Genomic DNA, 22,497 nt, shown 5'->3' with positions numbered 1-22,497 from the left:
GCTGGGGTGCGGGTTCGCCCAATGGAAACTCCCAGGAACACCAGGGCTTGGCCACCCCCAGTCCCTTCGGAAGGCACTGCCCTTCTGGAACCGAAGCTGGGGGGTCTCGGGACCCTGAGGCGGGGCTCTACTGTCCTCGCCTTTGGGCAAAGATCGCTGCCTCCCGCGTCGGTTCTGTGGCGGCGCTGGGGGTGCGGCGGGCCCTTCGTGTCTACACAGCTCCCGCTCGCTTTTCCAAAGGCGGCTTTCTGTCCGCTCTCGGCCTCCCACTGCACCTTTGGCCTGCCGCTCTTTGTGGGCTGCGGGCTGAGCTTTGAAATGTGTAGCCTACGAGAGAGAGAGAGAGAGAGAGAGAGAGAGAGAGAGAGAGAGAGAGACATGGTGCGCATCCCAGCGCCTGAGGCTTGGGTTACGCTTACGGAGAGACACGTGCGCAAGCCATTGAAACAGAAAGGAAATTCGAGAGAGAGGATAGGATGGTTTCCCGTGGCCATGCAGGGCGGGACTCGGTAGCCTTGGGGCGCGGCGTCATGCCGGCCCCAGCCTGGGTAGGGCCGAGGCAGTTGGCACCCAGAGAGGGTCAGGGGCTGGCACTCCGAGAGCAGCTGGGTGCTTCCTTCAGAAAGCCTGGTCTTGGCATCCGTTCCATCCGTGGAGGAGCCAGCGTGCATGCAAGCAAACGGAGAGCAAATGCGTGAAACACACCCGCCGAGGGGCCAGGGTGCGTGCGTGGGTCTCCCTGGACAGTTGCAGCTCCCTGCCTACTAATCTGGAGCAGTCGCACGGGCGCCCTGTGCCAGCACCCGGCCTCATACACGGAGCCTGTCACCCAGGCCTCCCTGGTGCCGCTCACCTCAGCGCTGGGACGGTTCTCTTGGTGCAGCCAGGGAAACTTTGCCTTGGCCTGACAGGCTGGCTGTCGGCTGTGAATCTCCCCAGCAAGGGTTAAAAGAAAGGCCACGTTCAGCAGAATATTTCAGCAGCCCCCCGCCCCTGCTCAGTGTGCACGCCATTCACTGCTTCCCTTCCTCGAGTGGACGCAGGCAGGCTCATTTCTACTCTCCACACACACACGGCTGCCTGCCCGCTCGCCCGGCTGGGCTGGAGCCAGCATCATTTGGTTTGTGATGAGTGAGGAATAATTATCAGAAAAGTGGATCAATGAGCTGCCTACACAGACAGCGGGTCCTTCCCAAGCTCTGCTGTGGCCAGGGGGCGCTTCTGCCTGTTGGTTTCAGCCACTTCTGTGACTGCTTTCTCTGCACTCCAGTGCACTGGAATTCCAGTGGGGCTTCGCCACCCAGGGCAAGCAGCTCCCAGACCGGGCAGGGGCTCAGATCAGGGACAATGGGACAGTGGCAGTCATGGGCCAGGTAGGGTTATGTGGCTAGAGGAAGACAGGGTCCTTTGAAATCTGTGCCTGGGTGGAAGGAATGGAGGGAGGAAGAGGAGGGAGGGAGAGGGTGGGGACCCAAGGGTGGACGAGGGCCTCCTGCCACCCTATGCCTGGTGGAAGGGAGGAGGGCACAGGCTGCTTCTTGGCCACAGGGGTGTTGGGGATGCTATAATTCACCTGTCATCCGGCAGGAAGCTGGTTGGCTTGGGGAGTGGGAAAGCCAGACTGAAAGGAGCTCCCTCTCCCCCACCCCTCCCTGATTTCCAGCCAGTTCTGCTGTGGGAGAGATATGGCACTGCAGGGAAAAGGCTATCTGAGGCTTTTGTGTCTATTTTCAGAGGGGCAAGGCAGGCTGTGGACACAGGGATGCTGATAGCCCTCGCCCAGGCCGCTCCCTGCAGCCTCGTGCAGACAGCGGCCTCTTGCAGCTCACTCTGCTTTCATGCCGGCCCTGAGGGCTTCTTGACCAGGGGCTGTGGGTGTGTGCAGAGCGAAGGCAGCCACTTGCTTCCTTTGAGCTGCGCTCTTGCCGTTTGGCCTCTGGGACGGGCTCTGGAGAGCTGGGCTTCTCAAAAGCTGCTTCACGGAGGCAGCAGGTGCATGTTGGGTTTGCAGCACCCGCCCACCCGCAGAGGAAGCACGAGGGCCCCTGCTGAGAGGCAGCAACCTGGAATCCCTCACACTGCTCGTGCCCTCCTCCCAGCCCTGCCCTGTGTCCATGGAAATGACCATGCACCTGCAGGTGGCTGCAGTATGTGGGACACTGGCTGACCGGAACCCACCCAGGAGGCCTGCTCTTGGGGTGGCCTAGAGTGGAGTGCTGGGCTCGGCACTCCGTCATCCACATGTGTTTAGGTGGCTTCTCAGTAGGAATTGCGCTGTGTGAGTAGGTGAGTGACTGAGTTACTGGTGAGCCCCACCTTGCAAGACCAGGGCACTGAATTCCACTGTGCACACTTTGGAGATTAGATCCCCATCGCAGGCTCGTGGTGGAGCCTAAGCCCAGAAGTCTCCCTAGGCTGAGATTGGTGGTTCCTGCATTGTTTGCTCATTTTGTTTGCTGTGTGTGCATCTGTTTTGGGTGTCCATGAGCATGTATGAACCTACAAGCAGTAGCGGGCACCACTGATTTTAAAAAGCGACTGGAAAATAAGAGTAAACTTGGCAGATTTTGTGATTAGCTGATTCTGTTGTCTGTGCATTGTAGACAGATCATTAGTACTCAGTGTTTTGGGGGGTGGCACCCCCTGAAGCCACATGTGGAATGCAGAGGGCAGGGCCTAGCTCCAGCTGAAGCCTTCTGGGTCTGTGGAGCAGAGCTGCCTGTAGCTGGCTTGGGAAGGGGCTGTCCAGCCATAGAAGACCCTGCCCCAGCCCCTTCTGTAGACCCAGGATCAGATCTGAGGCCCTGCCCTGGCCCCTCCAAAAGGCCAGATCATGAACTTGGGGCAGTGGGAAGCGTTACTGGGTCAGGAATGGGCTCTGGCCACAGGGAGGGGTCTGGAATAAATATGGGATGGAGACAGATGTCAGGATCGTGAAGCCAGCGTCTCCTTTTTATCAGCTTTCCATCTCTGAACTCTGCTGCATGAGCAGGACACCCAGTGCCATGACAGCAGTGTCTTGCTCTGTCCAGCAGGTCACGGCCCAGCCTATTCCAGCCTTTGGAGCTGGGACAAGTCATGTTTGTTACGAAGACATACTCTGTCCTAGATTGAAAAGATAAAGCATGCTGCTAAAGTCAAAGATATGGTTGTGTTCTTAAATTAAAAATCATTGATAGCTCATCCTAAGAGATCTCAACTCGGATTCAGGGGCCTGGTGCTGTTCCAGCACTGGCCAAAGATAGAGGTGATTTGGAAAGCCAGAAGAGGGGCAGTGGTTCTCGGGTTCTTCAGGAAGCCCTGTGTCCCTGGGGGGTTGGCTGCAGGCTCCTGGGTCCTAGCGCCAACAGCTCAGCAGGTCTGGGCGGCCTCTGAGAATGCACTTGTGAATGGGCCCCTCCGGCAGAGGGCTCTAATGCAGGTGCTTTCTGATCTTACCGCACTCTGCACTTTCAGAGGAAGAATGGCCTGGGCACCTGCATTTTAACCGGGAGGGGCTGGGGCACACTCAGCCACTGGGGTGTTTCATAGACGGTAGGGCCTCCAGGGAGAAAGGATGAACAAGAAGTCTCAACATTTGGGGTTGAGCACAGCGTCCATGTAGCTCCCTGCCTGCCCCTTTCTCCCGTCTTCCACCCACATCTGCACCCTACACAAACAGACCCAGGGCTGGAGCCCTACCTGGCTGCACGGCTCCTCACAAGGAATCCGGGAGAAGGACGCGGGGCCCATCGCTCTACTCTTGCTCTATCCAGCTCTCTCAAAGAAGAAATGATTAGCAGAGTGTCCCCAAAGGAGATGGACCTGGGTGCCTTGTGCATTCTGGGGACCCTGCCCCTGCCTGCCCACCCATCCCATCCCCCACCCCCCCGCCCCGAGCACAGCCCTGCACCCGGATTCCCGGAGTCTGCATGCCTCGGAAGAGCTGTCTTTATGCCTCCCTCTTCTGCACCAGCCGCCTAAGCAGCCTGAATAGTTCTCTCTGATTTCCATGTCTCCAAAGGTGGTGGAGAAGCAGAGCGTTCGCCGTGTGCCCTTCTGAAGAAATTGCTATCATAATAAAGGGACGCCTTGGGAGGGATCTCGTATTTAAAAGCAAAGTTTTGCATGAGACGTTCCTCAGCTCTTTCCATAGATCCCATTTGCACGCCAGCAACAGGCAGGGACCTCAGGTGAGAGCATTTGGCTTGCTTGGAGGGCTGGTATTGAGCGGCCAGGTCACAGCCCGGACCCCCAAGGGCCTTGCTTCTCTCCTTGCTGAGTCAAGCAGGGGATGTGTTATTAGGGTGCAGGCAGAGAGAGTGGCAGGGGCTTGGGGTTGGCAGCTGTAGATGAGGCTCATCCAGGGCCTGGTGACCCCGGCTGGGCTGTGTGTGCATTGGGGGGTGGGGGTGACATGGATCCTCGCAGGCTGGTGGGGGGTGGTTCTGTGGAGCAGGCAGCTCAGGGCCCAATTTGTATGCATCTGAGATCGGGGCAAACCTCGCCAATGTCAGCAAGGGGCTGACGGCAGTGGGGCCAGGCAGCGCGGAACCACGGACCCAGCGGGCTTCCAGTGTGGTGAATGACAGACTTTCATTTCCACAGCTTCGGAAGTGGGCACGTTTCCTGGCACACCGAGTGTTGCAGCTCAGGGAGAGCATCTTACACACCTGCTCGCTCCCTCGCCAGCGCGCCAGGAGAGTTAGCTGTGTGGGGAGCATGCCCAGAGGGCCTTGTGATGACCCTGCTGGTGACTGGTGCTTCTGGGTGATGCACTCACAAAGCGGGGAAGATGATGAAGGAGAAGGCCCATCTCCCCCGCCCATGACAAGTGCCCACGTGTCCCCAGGCCAGGTGAAGTCCCCCCACACTGCAGGGGCCCCGTTAGCAGCCACGATGGAGGCCACTCATGGGAGGCTCCCCTGAAGCTCTCCGGAGCAGGGCTGGGCCAATGTGGGGACATCCAGGAGGCTCCCTGAGAATTACCAGGACTCGTTCCTGCCCACCCGTTGCACCTGAGGCCCTGCCTCGCTCCTCTCCCCAACCCCCACCCCCGCCACCCCCTCCCCGCTTCCTGGCAGCAGAGGGACAGAAGGGCCCATCTCAACTGGGCCTCCGCTCTGCTCCTCCATCCACCAGCCGAGGTGATAATGAGCAGAGAAGTGGGCAGAGGCAGGTGGTCAGCAGGAGCGAGGGCTCAAGGATGTATCCCGGGCTTAGCTTCTAAGGCCCTGGGGACTGACTCTGGGGCATCCAAGGGTGAGTGAGCCTTGTCTGCCCAGTCTCGCCGTATGGGGAGGGGAACTGGGGATGAACGTTAGGGGAGGGGGAGTCCCTCTGAGAGCCAGGACTGGATCGTGCTCCCTCCCACTCACGGAGTGGTTGCGAGGTGCTGTCCTGTTGCGTGTGCTAATGCCCTTACCCTTCGTATCCCAGCATTCTTGCTCCCATTTTACAGGTGTGGAAACTGAGGCTGTGAGAGGGTCACTGGCTCAAGAGCTCAGATTCACCCTGAAGTATGTCACACTCCCTGGGCCTCTGCCTCCCAGTCCAGTACTCTTCCCACTAATGTCACTTGTTTGTGGGTTAAAGTAGGCCCTGCACTGGCTCTCTGGAGCTGTCCCACCTGTCCGTGTCTGCAGCTAGAGGAAAACCTTTTCCAGTTTGCACTTTGCCTCCTCTCCATGTGTGCCCTCCCCACCCCGCCGTGGGGGTCATTACTGGTTTTCTTTTTGCTACACGTCTATCCATCTGCTAAGCTGGGAGCCTGAGATGGCTGCAGCTTGGCACATCCCTGTGTGTGTGTGTGCGCACATGGGATATACTCAGGACCCTAGGGGTCTCCTCACAACAGGCCCACCTTCCAGGGGGAAGGACCAGCTGCACATGGTCACCCTTGGGTCTCTGTCTTCTTCCCTGGGGACTCTGTCCTGCCTGCCTCCGGCCTGGGGTCCTGTTGTGCCTTGAGCTCTGGTTGTTCTTGTCCATCTGGCCGGGTGCAGATTTCTCAACCCTAGAGGAGGATGCTGGGATTTAGCATTTGCTTTGCATGTGGCAGGTCATGGACTGGGGAGGAGAGAGACCCCTCAGCCTCCTGGTCTCACTGGACGAGGCTGTGGCTGTGGATGGGGATGAGCAGGAGCACCGGAATAACTGCACATGGCTCTGGCTCGTTGGCAGTGGCAGCAGAGACAGTGCTTATCTGTGAGAGGCAGCTGGGCCCTGTAGTTAATTGTTCTGTTGTTTTCCTCTGGCTGTTTTTCCAGCACATCGGTGGGGGACCTTTGCCCTTGGCTTTCTCATTGATGCTGAGGCTGGGGTTGGGAGGGGAGCTGGGGGCATGGGGAAGAGGCCGCACATTCTGGGTGGTTTCTCAGCGCCATTGCTCCGGGCCTCTCGGTGCTGGCTCCTCCTGGCCCCTCCTGAGAAGCCGGCCCAGGGATGCTCTTGGCTCCTGTGATGCTCAGTGCATCCAGATAGTCTGGGGGTAGCGAAGCCCTGGCTGGAAGCCTCAGGGCAAAGAATGGGGTGTCAGTATCATCAGAAAATCCACCAAGTTTGGGGCAGGTGCCTGGGGCGTGGCCAGGACATGCTTCAGGTGGCAGATGCTGCCTCGGCCGTGGCTGTACCCTGGCCACCACAGGTGTGAGTATCTTGCTGACTCCCCAGCACCTGCACGGCCTGTGCAGCACCTCTCAGCACCTGCTCCTCCCTTCCTCTCCTCCATCTGTGCACCAGCACCCCTTCCCCCAGCTCCACCAAGGCACACACAGGAGCCCACGGCACACACACCTGCCAGCTGCACGTGTCCCGGGCACCTCCTTTCTCACCTGGTGCTTCTGTCGCCATGAGTCCCTGGGGCTGCACCTGCTTGCCTGGGTTGCTTTCCTCACTGAGGGTTTCTTGGCTGACCCTAAGAATTCACCATGGTGGTCACCTCCACCTGGAAGGCCTCCTTCTCTGGACCAGGCTGGAGTAAGTGGCCCTCTGGGACCCATCACAGCCATCTCTGCCTCGCTCTGTTGGGGCATACTCCACAGGAGTCTTAGAGAAGGAGATACAGAGAGAGAGAGAGATGCTGGACCATGCTGAAGCCAGGAGCTGGGAGCTTCTTCTGATCTCCCACATGGGTGCAGGGGCCCAGGCACTTGGGTCTGCTGCTTTTTCAGGACCATTAGCAGGGAGCTGGGTTAGAAGTGGAGCAGCTGGGACTCAAACCAGCGCCCATATGGGGTGCCGGCACTGTAGGCTGTGGCTTCAGCCACTGTGCCATCATGCCAGCCCCTTCACATGAATCTTCAGTGGTGTGTTTATTTCACTGGGTACCCCACAGCTCTGTGGACCCCTGTGAGGTCTGACCCTTTCTTAACTGTCATGGGGTCCCCAGTATATGGCATGTAGCAGGTGTGTGTTGACTCAATGATCAAAAGGGAAGAAAAGCACAGAACACTTAAGGACTACAGTCGTGGCCGATGCACGTGGTAGTTTAAGGCGTGTCCGCATGGTGGTATAAAGCACGTCCTCAAGCTGTTTTGTAGTCTTCCCATCCACGTGTGGCACTCGATTGCTCTTCCCTTGAGCACTGGCCTTAGGAACAGACTGTAGCAGAAGTAGTCTGTGGAGGTGGGGTCACAGAAGCCACTACAGCTTCTGCCCGGCTGTCTCTCTTCTGGTCCTTCTGACACAGCTCCCATGTTGAAAGGGGGCCCAGGAGACATTGAGAGGCCACAGAGATGTTCTCGCCACAGCCCCAGCCCCGGTCCGCAGGCAGCTGGTGCTGATGCCAGGTGTGAGTGAGCGAGGGTTCCCGTGGCTGCAGCTCCGTCCTCACAGCCACCCCTGCCGACGGTGAGAGGGGAGAACCCAGCTTCCCTCTCGGAGCCCTGTCCGAATCTCGGGTCCGTGAACCGAGGAGATGCTGTCGTTGTTTGACTGCACTCAGCTTTGGGCTGGTCTTTGATGTAAGAAGTGGAAGCTCCTAGGAGAAGTTGTAGAAAAAAGTGGGAAAGGAGCCCAGAGGAAGCTTGGGGGTGAGGGGTGGGGACGTGACACTCATTCTTTCACTGTGGTTTCATAACACAAATCTGTTGCCCCTCCTACTGCGTGCCAGGCAGCGTGCACAAGGCAGGGAATAGTCCAGCCCTTGGGGCACGCATCCTACCGGAGGAGGGAGGAGAGATACTGGAATGATGGGATGTAAAGCTATAATGTGAATGAACAGGTGATGTGTTTGAAAGCGATGGGTGCAGTCTTGGGCAACTTAGAGGGAGTGAGGGCCTCTCTTGCTCTTTCTCTCTCCCTCTCTCTCTCTGAATACATCGAGGGCCATCCTAGGAGGCAGGCGTGGGTTTACTCTGAGTGCTAGGTACATTTTGGCTTCAGGATGCAATTCTTCTCACTTCCTGCAGAACCAAGATGAAATGGGCCGTGTTGATGGCCGATGCAGCTGCACCTGCCCTGGAGGTCAGGTGAGGGCTGGGCCACTCCGGACTGGAGACCCTACCTGATGCTAGGGGCAGATGGGACGGAGGAGAGAGAGGCCGTGCCATGTGCTCTGCCCTAGCCGCCAGTCTCCCCAGCACGCAGCCGTAGCACATTTGCTGAGCATCGACGTGAGAAACACAGTGCTCGCAAAGGACCGTGCGGAGGGAAGGGAGACATGGCTTTCCTTCGAGAAGTGCCCCGAGCAGCAGACTCGTGTGGGAGACAGAGCCATGCGAACTACCACGGGCTGTGCGGGACACCTGTGGGACTCTGATAGATGTGGGATGACGGCCACACATCAGCTCCTGGGAGAACCAAATGAGGGGACGATGCTTCTAATGGGGAGGATTTGGGGAAGGGGGAAGAGAAATAGAGAGAAAAGGAGAGAGAGAGAGAGAGAGAGAGAGAGAGAGAGAGAGAGAATGAGGTCTGAGGATTGGAGGAGGCGCAGGGATGAGAAATCAAGACTGAGAACCTGCCCCGCGGAGGTAGACGTCCAAGCTGGCCACCAGGGGCAGTTCCTGATTGAATCAGCCAGCGTCTGGTTGTCGTGACAGCTGTTCAGGCTGGAGGGGAGCAGAGCACGGGGAGATTACTGACACTCGTCACACTCGTCATCGAGAGACAGTGCGGGGCTGTGGCTGCGATGATCCCCCGGGGCAGCGACATTGTCTCGGGTTGTGATCGGCCGTTTTTTCATTCCTTAGCTCTGTGTCTGTATCGGCCAGGGTCCTGGGCAGGGAACAGAAGACACTCTGAAGTATTTAATGAAGAGACTCATACAGACTTGTGGACAGGGCTCAGGGAACCAAGGAGTCTGGGGACAGCCCCCAGGTCAGACCGCAGAAGGAAACCACTGGAACCCAAGGCCATCAGGACCTGGTAGGAACCATTTCATGTGAGAGGACTCCCTGATGGCGTCTGGACAGCGAGAGATGCAGCTGCTCCCCAGATACGGGTGGGAGTGGGGTTCGTATGCCCCAAACTCTTCCCTGCACTCACTCACCTGTCAGCTCTTCTCATTGGATGAACTGAAGGAGAAGGCATAGGGCGTGGAAGCCTGGTGGATGTGGACCACAGAGGCCAGACAGGGAGGGGCAAAAAGAAAGCCAGAGAGTGGATCTTCAGGGGAAATGGAGAACAACTGGTGTGGAGCCACGGATGTTGACTTCATCCTCAAGGAGCTCCCCCACGAGATGCTCATGTGGCTGCTGGTGGCCTCAAACTCACAGCCTCCTGAAAGCTTAGCAGGCAGATGAACTCTGTCTCCTAGCAGCTGTGCCAAAGCTGTGCCAGTTTAGGCTCCTTGGCTTCCCTTGGGTCCTGAGCCTGTGGTCAGCAGAATGATGGAATGCGCTTCTTGGCCGGGCTTGGGTTGGGGGTCTGCACATCCCTTACCTGGACCCACCTGAGCTGCAGGGCCTGAGAGGCAGGAGGGCCGGTTGCCCGGGTTGCGCATTGTGATCAATCCTAAAGCAGTGACTAGGTGGGCACTGTGGTGTTTGGCTAAGGGCAAAGTGACTTTGAGGCGAGGCTATCTCGACTAGACTCCGAAGGAGGAAGAGTCTGATGTTGGGGCAAGATAAAACACAAATAAACAAAAAATGTTGGATGAGGAGCCGCAGCTTCTGACTGGGGCCCTCTGGGCTCCGATACAGATAGGCAGAGTATCTTAACCATCACGTTGACTCCTCGGCACAGGGCAAGAATGGAAGAGATGCAAACTGCCTGGGACAGTGAGATAGTCCATTTCCTCTCCTCCCGCCAGTTCCAGTCATGCTTTAGTCTTGCCTGAAATTTCCACTTTGTGGTGGAAGAACGCTTATCCACGGTTTTCTGTGTGCGTTTTAAGCCCCGTGGTGGTGAGACTGAAGATGGCAGAGTTTCAGAGTCCCATGCGGACGGCCTCCTTCAGGATTTTCTGGGTTGCGAATTCCTTGTCTCGATTGCGAGAGCGGCATCTACAGTCCACTTAGTGCCCACTAGAGGAAGCCTGCACTTGCCCTTCCAAGTTTCCTGCTCTGGGCTCCAAGTTTCCTGCTCTACTCCTAGCCAAGTCGAAAAAGAGAAGTTTTTGTTTGGAGCACAATACTGCCAGTGCGCGCATGAAAACCCGTGGTTTTCTCTTCCCAGTCAGAAGAAAGTAATTTTCCTCTCACTCACCTGACTAACTTGCTCAGCGCATCCCCTCCCCACCCTTTCCAGATATCTCCCTGCTAAGTATTTGCCAATTCATTTGCATCTCAATGGTTCCTTAGCAACTATCATGCTCTCAGGATTAGGTACAAAGCTGTTCCCTGACATAGCCTGCCAGGGCTACATCGCCCTGCTTTGTGGTGCTTCAGTTACCAAACCAAGCCCTGCCCAGGCACGAAGCACATTCGCTCACAGGCTCACAGCCTCCTACGAATGGGGAATGAGAATGCCATCGCTCCCGGCCTTATCTGAGCGTGCAGACTTCCGAGCAGCCATGGCACTGAAATGCCCCCCACCCCCGCCCCGATAATCCTCTGCTTCCCGAAAGGTGCCCTCCGATCTGCCTTCAGAGGGAGAATCCCGGTTCTCAGCCTTGGACAGTGACTTAGATTCGCTTATGCACCTGCAGCTGAAGCTTGCAGAGCTGAACTGAGCATCCCAAGGTCAGGTGGACCATGCAAGGTGCCAATGAGAGACTTGGGTGCACGAGAGAGACTGGGGCGCACGAGCTATATCCTACTAAGAGTAAAACTCCCTCTGGTCAAGAATTGTGAGCTTTCAGAACAAATGGAAAGGAGGTTTTCCGCCTGGTAGTTTTGAGTGCATTCGTTTGAGTTCCTGGGAGAAACCTAACCAGAGCACAAGAGTAGCTGCTCATGTGAATATGCCGAGTGTGTGTGTCACCTAATTTCTCTGCTCTCAGCTGTGGGTGTTGTTTCCATTCATGGGTGTGGGTGGCACGTGTGTGGCCGTGTGTGTGTGTGTGCGTGTGCACTGGACCATTTAGCAAATGAGACTATTCTGCCCTGAGGAGGTGGTGACAGCACCAGGTCTCCACCACCAGGGCTCACTGGCACGGAACTCCCTGGCACATGGAAGATGCTGTTTAGAAAAGGACAATGAGAACACCGCTCATTCTACAGCCGCCCCGACCTCTGCGACTCCCACTTCCCGTTGTTATTAAATATGTGGGGAAGACTGAAAGAACAATTATAGTATTGTCATAAGCTCGCACAAAGCGAGCGTTCCCAAGGAGGCTCTACTTCCGCAGCGCCTGACAAGGCAGTGGACTCGGCTACAGTGCTTAATTTCTTCTCATTTGGAAGTTGTCTTCATTACTTAGCACCCGCTGGAAACAATGCAGGAGCTGTGTGCCGCTCTGCCACCCTGCACTCCCGACCAGGACGCAGAGATAAGGTGTTGGGGAGGTAGGAGCGCCAGCCCTTGGGTTTCTGGCTGTCTTCCTGCTAGGACTGAGTGTGCCGTCCTGGGTGTAGCCAGCTTTGCTTGCTTGCTTTCTTTCTCTTTCTTTCCTAAAGATTTGTCTATTTATTTGAGAGGCAGCAAGGCCGAGAGAGAGAGAGAGAGGTCTTCCATACACTGGTTCACTCCCCAAATGGCTGCAACGGCCACAGCTGAGCCCATCTGAATCCAGGAGATTCTTCCAGGTCTCCCACACAGGTGCAGGGGCCCAAGGTCTTGGACCATTCCCCACTGCTTTCCCAGGCCATAGCAGAGAGCTTGATCACAAGTGGAGTAGCTGGGACTCGAACCGGTGCCCATAAGGGATGCTGGCACTGCAGGAGGCGGCTTTACCCACCATGCCACAGTGCCTGCCCTGGTTGTAGCCATCTTTATACTTCCACAGCCTACACTTGGCAAGGTGCTGGCACTTGGAGGGGGTCCTCCTTTGCGTGGTTTAAGGGTTTTCCCAGGAGGGAGGCTGAGTGCCTGGCTGTCCCATGAAGGGGTGTCCTGGAGGTAGGGATTGCAAGGGCATGTGTGACCACTCCCCCTCCACACCCTCCTTCCCACCTAACCGTGCCGTGACAGCAGCCCCTGCGTACCCTGCGTAGGTAACCGTCCCAGGCGGAATCCCACGGCTGGGCTCCCGGGCTTGGTTGTGCTGCCAGGCTCTCAGTACCCTGGCGTCCTGTTCCCTAAACCATTATTTCTCAATCTCATTCCCGTGATGGCTCCCCTAAGGAGCCTTTTAGACAGGGTTTCTTCCACTATACACCCTGTAAATTGTTGGTACCATGAATCCACTGGACAACTCTTGACACACCAAGACCCTTTGGTGGGCTCCAAACCATCACAAAGATTTAAGGGTTTGTTGCTGTTTTTGTTTTGCTCGTCTTCCCCTCCAAGACCCGGATTTCATCCCTGTTGAGAATGCTTGATCAAAGGAAATCGCGCTGGCAGCGAGTTGGCTGGTGAGAGCGCACCTGAGCCCGCGCCGGTCAGAAGGGGTGTCCCTGCCGGCTGCGCAGGAGCCCTCAGCTGCTAGGTGTTAGGGAGCCCCGGGACACCCAGCGAGGGTCTGGACCGCCGGGGTGACTCAGCAGCCCCAGGAAGTGGGAGTCTGCCAGCAGGAATGGGAAGGCTTCGGTGTTTTAACAAGCGTGGTTACGCTGGCTTGTCCTCGTGAATGAAGCTTGGGCTTCAAAGGATATGAAAATGGTTTCTTGGGTCTCGGTCCCTGATTTTGACAAAGTCAGCTTTCTTCAGCTGTAGTCTACATGCAGTAAAGTTTTAAATGTATAATTCCACAAGACTTGACAAATGCACAAAGTGCAGCCACCGTGCAAACACCGTCCAGAACATTCTAACTGGCTTCGTGTCCGCTGGCTGTCACTCTGTCCATCAGCCCTGGCCTCTGGCAACCGCTGATCTGATTCCTGGCTCCATTGTCTGGCCTGCTGTGGAAGGAGCTGTATTGTACGTAGTTTTGTCTTGCTTGGCTCTTTCCCTTAGCATAATGTTTGAGATTCACCCATGTCGTCGTATGTTGACTCTTCCCTTCCACTGAACAGCAATGTCACGATTGATTTCTCTGCTCCAAAGTGGATGGGCACTTGCTCTGGCTCCTAGGTTGTGATTTTTGTCATTACTGCTATCTCCGGCACGTGCGACTGTCTTTACATGGGCACAACATGCAAAGAGGCTGTTCCTTTCTCTTGGGTGACTACCTCAAAGTAGAGGTGTTGGCTAAGTCTGACCTCACAGGAGACTGTCGATCTGGTTTCTGAAGTGGCTGCATTGCCTCGTGTTCTCCCCAGAAGTTTGTGAGACTCCCAGGTGCTCCCCATCCTCGCCAGAGGTCGGCATTGTCAATCTTTGTGGTTTTGCCACTCTGGTGGGTGTTTGATGGCCTCTAACTGTCGGTTTTCACTCCCCTTCCCTCCACGACTGAAGATGTGTTGTGCACCTGCTTAGCAGCCACTCACGTGAGTCTTTGATGCAACAGAAGCTGGGTCCTTGGCCCGTTTTTGTGGCTGTTATTCGATGGTTCTGTTTTGGGTCCATTTTCAATGTGGATGGTTGTGTGGAGGTTCCACAGGGGCCCTCCCTGGTACTGTCTGACAGCTGGGGTTGCCCTGATAGGCTGGTGTTCGTGGGCGTGCTGTCGGGATGGGCCGCGATCTTGCTGGCCAGGATGCGTGTCAGTTATCAGGGAAGAAGTACAGCTCAGAGGGCTCAGGCCCTCCGGAAGCCGGCTGTTTCACAGAGCACCTTGGCAGGGGGCTGTGCCAAGCGGGTTCCCGCCGCGGAGTGCCTGTGACGTGTCTGAGCTGTGAGCGACAACCGCAAGGCCTCCCAGCACTGAGGCCGACGGAGGAGCCTCAGCCGAGCGTGTCGTGGCTTGCATGACGGTGCTCAGTGACCACAGCAATCGGGGGCGGCGCAGGGCACGGGCGCTGCCGTGTGTGTTTCTCACAAGCACCTGTTGTGCACAGGAGCAGAAGCGGGGCTGAGGCGGCAGCACCTCTGCTGCTCTTTTTATTTTTTTCCTAAATATTCTTAATTTATTTAGTTGAAAGGCAGAAAGAGGGGGGGAGAGAGAGAGAGAGAGAGAGAGATCTTCCATCCTCTGGTTCACTCCCCAAATGGCCACAGTGGCTCAACTGGGCCAAGCCAAAGGCAGGAGCCAGGAGCTTCTTCCAGCTCTCCCATATGGGTGCAGGGCCCAAGGACCTGGGTCATCCTCCACTGCTTTCTCAGGCGCATTAGCAGGGAGCTGGACTGGAAATGGAGCTGCCGAGACTCGAACTGGTGCTGCAGGCAGTGGCGCAGCATGCTGCACCACAGTACCAGCCCTAGAGGCTTCCTGAGGGCCCCCCTGTAGCCCTCTCAAGGCTGGGCACAGAGCAGGTATTTGGAAAACGACAGGCGAATGAGTGGGGTCCCTCAGCATCACTCAGTGGGAGTCGGATCCTGATGCTGTGGCATCACGCTGTGGCAAGAGAACCAGGAACTCGGTGGCAGAACAGCACCTGCAGCCCGTGGAGACGAGACTGGCGGTGTTGGGTGGATGAAGTGGGAAGACAGGTCAGACAAGGCGCCTGTCCTGGAGGGGACCTTTACCTGGAGGAAGCCGTGAGAGAGCTGGGCCTTGAACGTGACGAGAGGAGAGTGTGTATCAGGATCTCACCGAGCAAGGTGAGCGGAGTGGACCTGAATAATAACAGCACATTCCAGTGAGTGCACGCTGCTGTAGGAGCTCAGAGCAGAGACCTGAGGTGGCTTCCTGGAGGAGGGGGTACCTCATGCTGGAAGGAGTTTGTGCTGATGGGGGAAGCAGGCTAGGAATTCCCTTGTGCCCAGGCTTCCCTGCCCATGGCCGACATCATTCGTGATGCGGAAGCTGAGGAAGAGCTGATGGCCTGGGCTTCCTGGCTGTGCAGAGCCCGGCAGGTGCTCCTGTGAGGCAGGGCTCAGCATCTCGCTCTGCGCCCTGAGCCTTGGGGTCCTGCTGCCGTGGTTTCCACCAGCGAACACAAGAGGCCTCTAGCGGCGTCCGGACGGTGAATGTCCTCACCGCTCAGTCTGCGTGGTGAGCCAGGGTCATGGGCTTCCTGGGGAGCGGGTTGGCATCGCAGTCTTCTGGCCCCGACATGCAACCACCCGAGCTCTGGAGTTCTGGGCAGGCTCCCTGTGTCTGCACCAGGGAAGCAGCCACGGCAGACAATTGAACAAAGCTGTGTGTGAGCGTTTTGCTTTAGAAAATGAACTCTTGCAGATTAAGGAAAATGAAAGAGATGTGCCAATACAGTGCACACCCCTTGGCTGGCTCCTTTAAGATCGCGCTAAAGTATGTTATTTGGATAGTTGATGAAATTGGAATGTGGGTGCCCTGAACCAAGGGAGAGGAGCTCATTGGATGAAACGGTTATAGCACATTATCAGGTTTTTCAAATTTGATGACAGAGTTGTGGTCAAGTAAGAGAAGGGGCTGGCATTGTGGCATAGTGAAGCCGGCATCCCATATGGGTGCTGGTTCGAGTCCCGGCTGCTCCACTTCCAATCTAGCTCACTGCTAATGCACCTGGGAAAGCAGTAGAAGATGGTCCAAGTGCTTGGGCCCCTGTCCCCCATGTGGGAGACCTGGAAGAAGCTCCTGGCTCCTGGTTTCAGCCTGGCCCTGCCATGGCCATTGCGGTCATCTGGGGAGTGAACCAGAGAATGAAAGATCTCGTGCTCACTCTCTCTGCCTCTCCCCCCCTCCCCGCCCCAGTATCTCTGACTCTCAAATAAATGGATGCATCTTTTATTAAAAAATAAGAGAATATCCTAGTTCTTAAGAAATCATTATTGAAGAATTAAGAGGTCCTGGGCCTTCCTGCTCTCAGGGGCTCAGGGAGCAAACCAAACAAATGTGTGTATGTAATGAATTACGCTAGCACAAAGCATACATAACATCATATGATGTGTTATATCCTATCATGCTTCAAAATATCTGTGGTGGAGAAAGAATGCAAAAAGCAGGTGTGGCAAATGTTTAAAAAATGCAAATGGATCAGGGTCCAAGGTCTGTTTGGGATTCTCTGTTCTGTTTATGCAGCTTTCCTGGGTGGTTGCTATTGTTGTAAACAAGATGCCAGAGAAAGTCTGTCTTTTCTAAAAGTTCAGCTGATGCTGCAAGTCCCCCCCCCCCCCCAAAAGGCAGAACCTGCTTATATTTTCACAACACGGGGAGGGGCTGGGGCAGCTGTCTGAAGCAGCTATTTTAATCAGCTATTTTGATGCCAGGGACTTTATCTGATGGGGTCGTACATCACTTTTGGCCTGGGGATGTTTTTTTTTTTTTTCTCAACTTATTATGAAAATTCCCCCAAGTACAGAAACCGCGATAGCGCAGCGTGGTGAACAGCCATAGCTCACCGCTCAGCTTCCACAATGGCTGTTATTGTGCCGTATTATTTATCAGGACACATGGGGGTGGGGGCCTGGAAACTGCGACACAGAAAGATTAAGTAACGGCCCGAGGTGAGGGATGGAGCCGCACTCCGTGTCCTCTGCACTTTGCCACACTGCTCCTGCCCTTGAGATCTTCCTGGACTGCTTCCTCAGTGGATAGAACTGGGAGCTTTCTCCTGTTGAAGGCAGGCAGATCTGGACCTGCCCGGGGACAGACCATTCAACCCTCTGTTACTGCCTCAGTTTATCCGTCTGTTAAGTGGGGCTGGTGGTGCTAACCTCAAAGGGTTGTTGTGAAAGAGCAATGACAGAACAGGTTGAAGACCCGCGGGAGCTGTTATTATGGTTCTTCTGTCCATATCTCTCTTTTCATATGTTTGAAAGGTTTTCTTTGACGATTATCCATTTATTTGAAAGGCAGTTACAGAGAGAGGGACACACACACACACACACACACACATATCTTCCATCCGCAGCTTTATTCCCCAAATGGCCAAAACTGCCAGAGCTGCGTTGATCTGAAGCCAGGAGCCAGGAGCTTCTTCCAGGTCTCCCATGTGGGTGCAGGGGCCGAAGCACTTGGGCCATCTTCTACTGCTTTCCCAGGTGCATTAGCAGGGAGCTGGATCGAAAGTGGAGTAGCCGGGACTCGAACTCGAGCCCACATGGGATGCTGAAATTGCAGTTGTCGGCTTAACCCATTGCACCACTATGCCGGCCCTAAGAGTTTTTAAAAATGATGTTCTATATACCTGAGGGAGGGAGGGTGGGAGGGAGAGAGAGGGAGGGCAAGAGAGAGAGAAAAGAGAACCAATTCACTCTGCAAATGCCTGCAACAGCAGAGGTTGGGCCAGGTTGAGGCCAGGAGCTGGAGGCTCAGTGCAGATCTCTTACCTGGGTGGCTGGAACCCGTTTACTTGGGACATCACTGCTACCCTTCCAGGGTTTACATTAGCAGGAAGCTGAATCCGGGGGTTGGAGCCAGGCCACTCTGGTGTGAGTGGGGGCATCTTAACTGCGAGCCCAAACACCTGCTCCCCTCTTTCCATGTAGGGCAGATCCCCTTTGCTGCCTCCTCTGGGAAGACTGACCCCTAAATCTTCCCCCACACAACTCTTTGTGTGGCCCCGTATTACTGGTGTGTCCTGTCTGCCTCCGAACACGTGGAGTCCAGTGCTCGGGCGGTCTCTGGGAGCTGATGCCCTGGGGTGCTGTTTGGGAACCTGATGAGATGCAGCCCGCAGCCTCCCGGGCCTCAGAGGAGCAAGAGACACGCCTGTGGCTCATTGCCACTCCCTCCGCCCCCTGGATTTTCTCTCTTTGGGCCAGGACTCCAGTTTGTGCGGAAGAAAAGGCATCAGGCTGGCACTGTGGTAAAGTGAAGGTGGCATTTACCTGGAACTGCCACTCAGAACTCAAGGTAAATAACATTTTAGCACAATATTAAAAAAATGAACTATGATTGTTGTTAAAAATAAAATAAAGTGAGGGGGACAGCGCTGGGCACAGTGGGTTAAACCAGCCCTCACACGCCGGCATCCCATATAGAACCACCAGTTCCAGTTCCAGCGGCTCTGCTTCCAATCCAGCTCCCTGCGAACACACCTGGGGAGGCTGTGAGGGCTGGTGCAGGTGCCTGGGCCCCTGCCACCCACCTGGGAGACCTGGGTGGAGTTTCCGTCTCCTGGCTTTAGCCTGGCCCAGCCCTGGCTCTTATGGCCATTTAGGGAATGATCCGGCAGATGGAAGCGCTCTCTCTCTGCCTCTCAAACAACTAAATACGTCTTTGGAAAATACCATTAAAGTAAAGTTTGAAGGTCTTGTTTCTGCACAACCAGGCACTGGGGGCCCCGGGTTATCCACTCACCAGCATCTGCCTCCCTCATCACAGCCGTCTCACGGCACATGAGATTCTCTGGTCAACTCAGCTCTTTGGCTCCTTAAAGGGCCAGACGCCCTGGCCTCCTTGCACCTCGGTTCTCAGGCTCCCAGCCGGTGTGGTGGGGGCCCAGGCAGCATGGAGGCCAGCTGGGGCCGGTGCTTGTTGCTGGGTGATCTATGGACTTAGAACTGAGGGCCCAGCTGGGTCCATCCCAGAGGCGGTGCTGGGAGTCACAGGCCTGGCTCACATTCACCAGTGGTGAGCTTGGGACGTCGTCTCACGGCTGTGATGCCCGATGGAGTGCGACCTCTGCTGAGTCGCAGCCAGTGTGTGGGACACGCATCACAGCCAGGATGTACTCTGGACCGCAAGCTGCTCTTCCTGGAGCAGTGGACAGGACCGATGCTCGCAGACAGGGGCAGCTCCCGGCCCGAGCCTGGCGGGGCGGGAGGGGGGGGTGTCGTCCCCAGGCCCAGCAGCCTTCACTGCCATCCAGAGCAGGTGACAGGTAGGGATGAGATAAAATGTGAAATCTGGAAGCCTAAAGTTCTTGAGACTGACTGTGCAATCTAGAGGCAGAAGCCAGAAATGGTGTACCGGTCAGGTGCTTTACCAGTTGGGGCACCCACAGACCTTACTGGCTGCGGGGCTCAAATCCCGACGCCACTCCCAATTCCAGCTTCCTGCTAAAGTGCATCCTGGGAGGCAGCAGGTGACGGCTCAGGTCATGGGTCCCTGCCTCCCTCCCGTGTGGGAGAACTAATGTGAGTTCCTGGCTCCTGGCTTTGGCCTGGCCCAGCCCTGGCTGTTTGGGAGGGGAGTGAATCAGCAGATGGAAGATTCCTCTCTCTCTCTGATTTTTCATATAAAAACTGAAAATAAATGTTTTAAAATTTTCATGGAAAAAATGTGCTATGAGGACGTTTCAAAGAGTTTATGTGAAATGGAATTTAATATTCCTTTCTCATTCCAATGGAAAAGGATCACCTCCTAAAGTCGGGACGCTGCTGGGACACTTTTCTGGAATGCCTATGACTGACTGAGCATGGGTGGCATTTAAAGATGTAGAAGACAATTCTGTACCATTTGTGAGCAGGAACCCTCCCGCCCTGTGCACTTGCCACAGCAAAGGGCTTTCTGGCTCTGCTAGGCCTCGTTTGGCAAGGATTACAGGTCTATCAGAAACCCTTCCATTTTTTTTTTAATGATTTATTTATTTGAAAGGCAGAGTTAGAGAGAGAGAGAGAGAGAGAGAGAGAGAGAGAGAGAGAGAGATCTGATTCACTCCCCAGATGGCTGCATTGGCTGGGGCTGGGCCAAGCTGAAGCCAGGAGCCATGAGCTTCTTCCGGATCTCCTATCTGGGTGCAGGGGCCCAAGGACCTGGGTCATCCTCCGCTGCTTTCCCAGGCACATTAGTCGGGAGCTGGATTGGAAATGGAGCAGCTGGGACTCAAACCATTGCCCACACAGAATGCCAGCATCGTAGACAGTGGTTTTACCTACCATGCCACAACGCCGGCTACAACACTTCTATTTGTAAATGGCATTCTTTTGCTGTTAAAAATTCCCACCTAAACACCTGGGAAGAGATTGGTTCCATTCTCAAAAGCGCTGGTGGTTGGTGGGGGCTCAGGTGGCAGAGGAACCCAGTAGTGTGCACTGGGATCAGACTTGGCTGATTTCCCAGCAAGACCTGAACCCTTGCGTCTGATCTGGCCCCACCGGGACCACCCGCTTCCTCATTCCCTGGGCCCTCCCCAAATCCCAGTGCTGGGTTAAAGGCTCCCTGGGCCCTCCCCTGGGCCTGTGGCCACTCAGATAAAGGCTTTGGCTCAAAAGCCATTTGGTCACTCAGGAGACCGTATGAGATGGAGTAATGATGCACCTGCTTCCTTGTCGGAAGAAGTCAGTGTGGAGAGAAGCCCTCTCCCGGCAGAAGCACCTGGCAGATCCCAGAAGTGAGAGTGAAGACAGAAGGACCAGAGAAGGAAGGGGGGGTGGGTAGAGAGAGGCACCTGCATCATCGTCATCGTGGTCCTGTCAATCAGTGTCTCCAAATTCCCAGCTCCCATTCTCACCCCATGTCTGCCCAAGTTCATGCTGAGAGGGGCCGCACAAATTCTTTTAGCTTTAAGCTCTGGGGGTCTTGGGGGGAGGCAGGCCTGCCTGGTGATCCCCAGCCTTGGAACAGGAAACTCTCACGCCCGCCTCGCAGTAACCTCAAAAGCTTAGCGTTAGCATTTCCATCGTACAGATAGGGAAGCCGAGGCCCTGCTTGGCCTCTGGGCTCCAGGCAGGGTTCTTTCTGCTGCTTCCACGAGGCGATCAGAGATGGGAACTCAGCAGGCACACAGCATGCAGGTGAAGAGCCAGGCCAGTGTCCTCTCGGAAAATTGTCCATGCAACGAAATCATCTTGCCTGAAGTCAGAAGTCTGACTATACTGGTTTCTGTGGCTCCGTGCTATGATGTCACAAGCAGATGCCTGCAACTGTGGTGACAAGAATGTGGGAAATGGAGAACCAAGGTGGGCTGCGTTAGCACAGGGGCTGCAGGATTCTCAGCTCCCCAGCCCAGCACCTGCTCCTGATGAAAGGGAAGCACACTGGCATTTGGAACAGATACCTGGGCTCTGTCGACCACTGAATTATTCAGTTTGCAAACTCACAGAAAAGTGAAACGCAAATACCATTCCCTAAGTTTTCTTTGGATATTTATCAGAAGGATAATCTCCCTCTCCCTCTCCCTCTCCCCCTCCCTCTCCCTCTCTGGTTCCTGCAGTTGACTAAGTGATGAGTGCTTTGTTGTGTGGCCTGCGTGGTGAGGTTGCTAATTCTTGTAGACCATGGCATATCAGGGTGGAGGTGACAATGAGATTGGGCCGCTCGAGGGTCAAGGACTGGGAGGTCCCTGGAAGGAGAGCAGGAGGCAGAAACTAGATGTTGAATATCCTTGGTCCAGTGCCAGTTGCTGTGCATTGGACTGGAAGGGTCTGGCTCCGGGGCTTCCAGGATGTGACACTCAGCAGGATGTCAGTAGCTAGCACAGCGCTCTTGCCAGCTGGAATGCTCCTCACTGCAGTGCACTCTGTTGTTTAAAAGCCATGGCTGCGGCGCTGCGGCTCACTAGGCTAATCCTCCGCCTTGCGGCGCTGGCACCCTGGGTTCTAGTCCCGGTGGGGGCGCCGGATTCTGTCTCGGTTGCTCCTCTTCCAGTCCAGCTCTCTGCTGTGGCCCGGGAGTGCAGTAGAGGATGGCCCAAGTACTTGGGTCCTGCACCCCATGGGAGACCAGGAGAAGCATCTGGCTCCTGCCTTCGGATCGGCGTGGTGCGCTGGCCGCAGCGCACCGGCCATGGTGGCCATTGGAGAGGGTGAACCAACGGCAAAAGGAAGACCTTTCTCTCTGTCTCTCTCTCTCTCTCTCTCACTGTCCACTCTGCCTGTCAAAAAAAAAAAAAAAAAAAAAGCCATGGCTGGCTTTACCTTGCAAAGATGGCTGTAACAATATCTGCCACCCCGTGTGCTCTTTGGCAACGGAACGTTACCAATATGGAGGCCGGCACTCTTCCTCTTGAATCTGGGTGGGGCTTCGTGACCAGCTTGGCCAGTAAAACATGGCAGAGCTGATGTTCTGACCCCTGACTAGGGCATAAGCAGTGTCGAAGCCTCCACCTGGCTCTCGGGCAGGGCGGGGCTTAGCTGTTAAAATGCTCACTCCGGGGGCATGGCGGGCGGGGGGTGGGGTGGGGG

The 22,497-nt window shown here is 55.7% G+C and overlaps 1 protein-coding gene across 1 annotated transcript in view; it reads left to right on the top strand.

The window, feature by feature from the left end:
- Positions 1–22,497, top strand: part of EPHB1 (EPH receptor B1) — a 431,842-nt gene that overhangs the window by 1,535 nt on the left and 407,810 nt on the right. The window lies entirely within an intron of this gene.

This window comes from Oryctolagus cuniculus, chromosome 4, assembly GCF_964237555.1.
Source record: "Oryctolagus cuniculus chromosome 4, mOryCun1.1, whole genome shotgun sequence".
In the NCBI taxonomy this organism is placed as follows: Eukaryota; Metazoa; Chordata; class Mammalia; order Lagomorpha; family Leporidae; genus Oryctolagus; species Oryctolagus cuniculus.
This window is presented reverse-complemented; position numbering and strand designations above follow the sequence as displayed.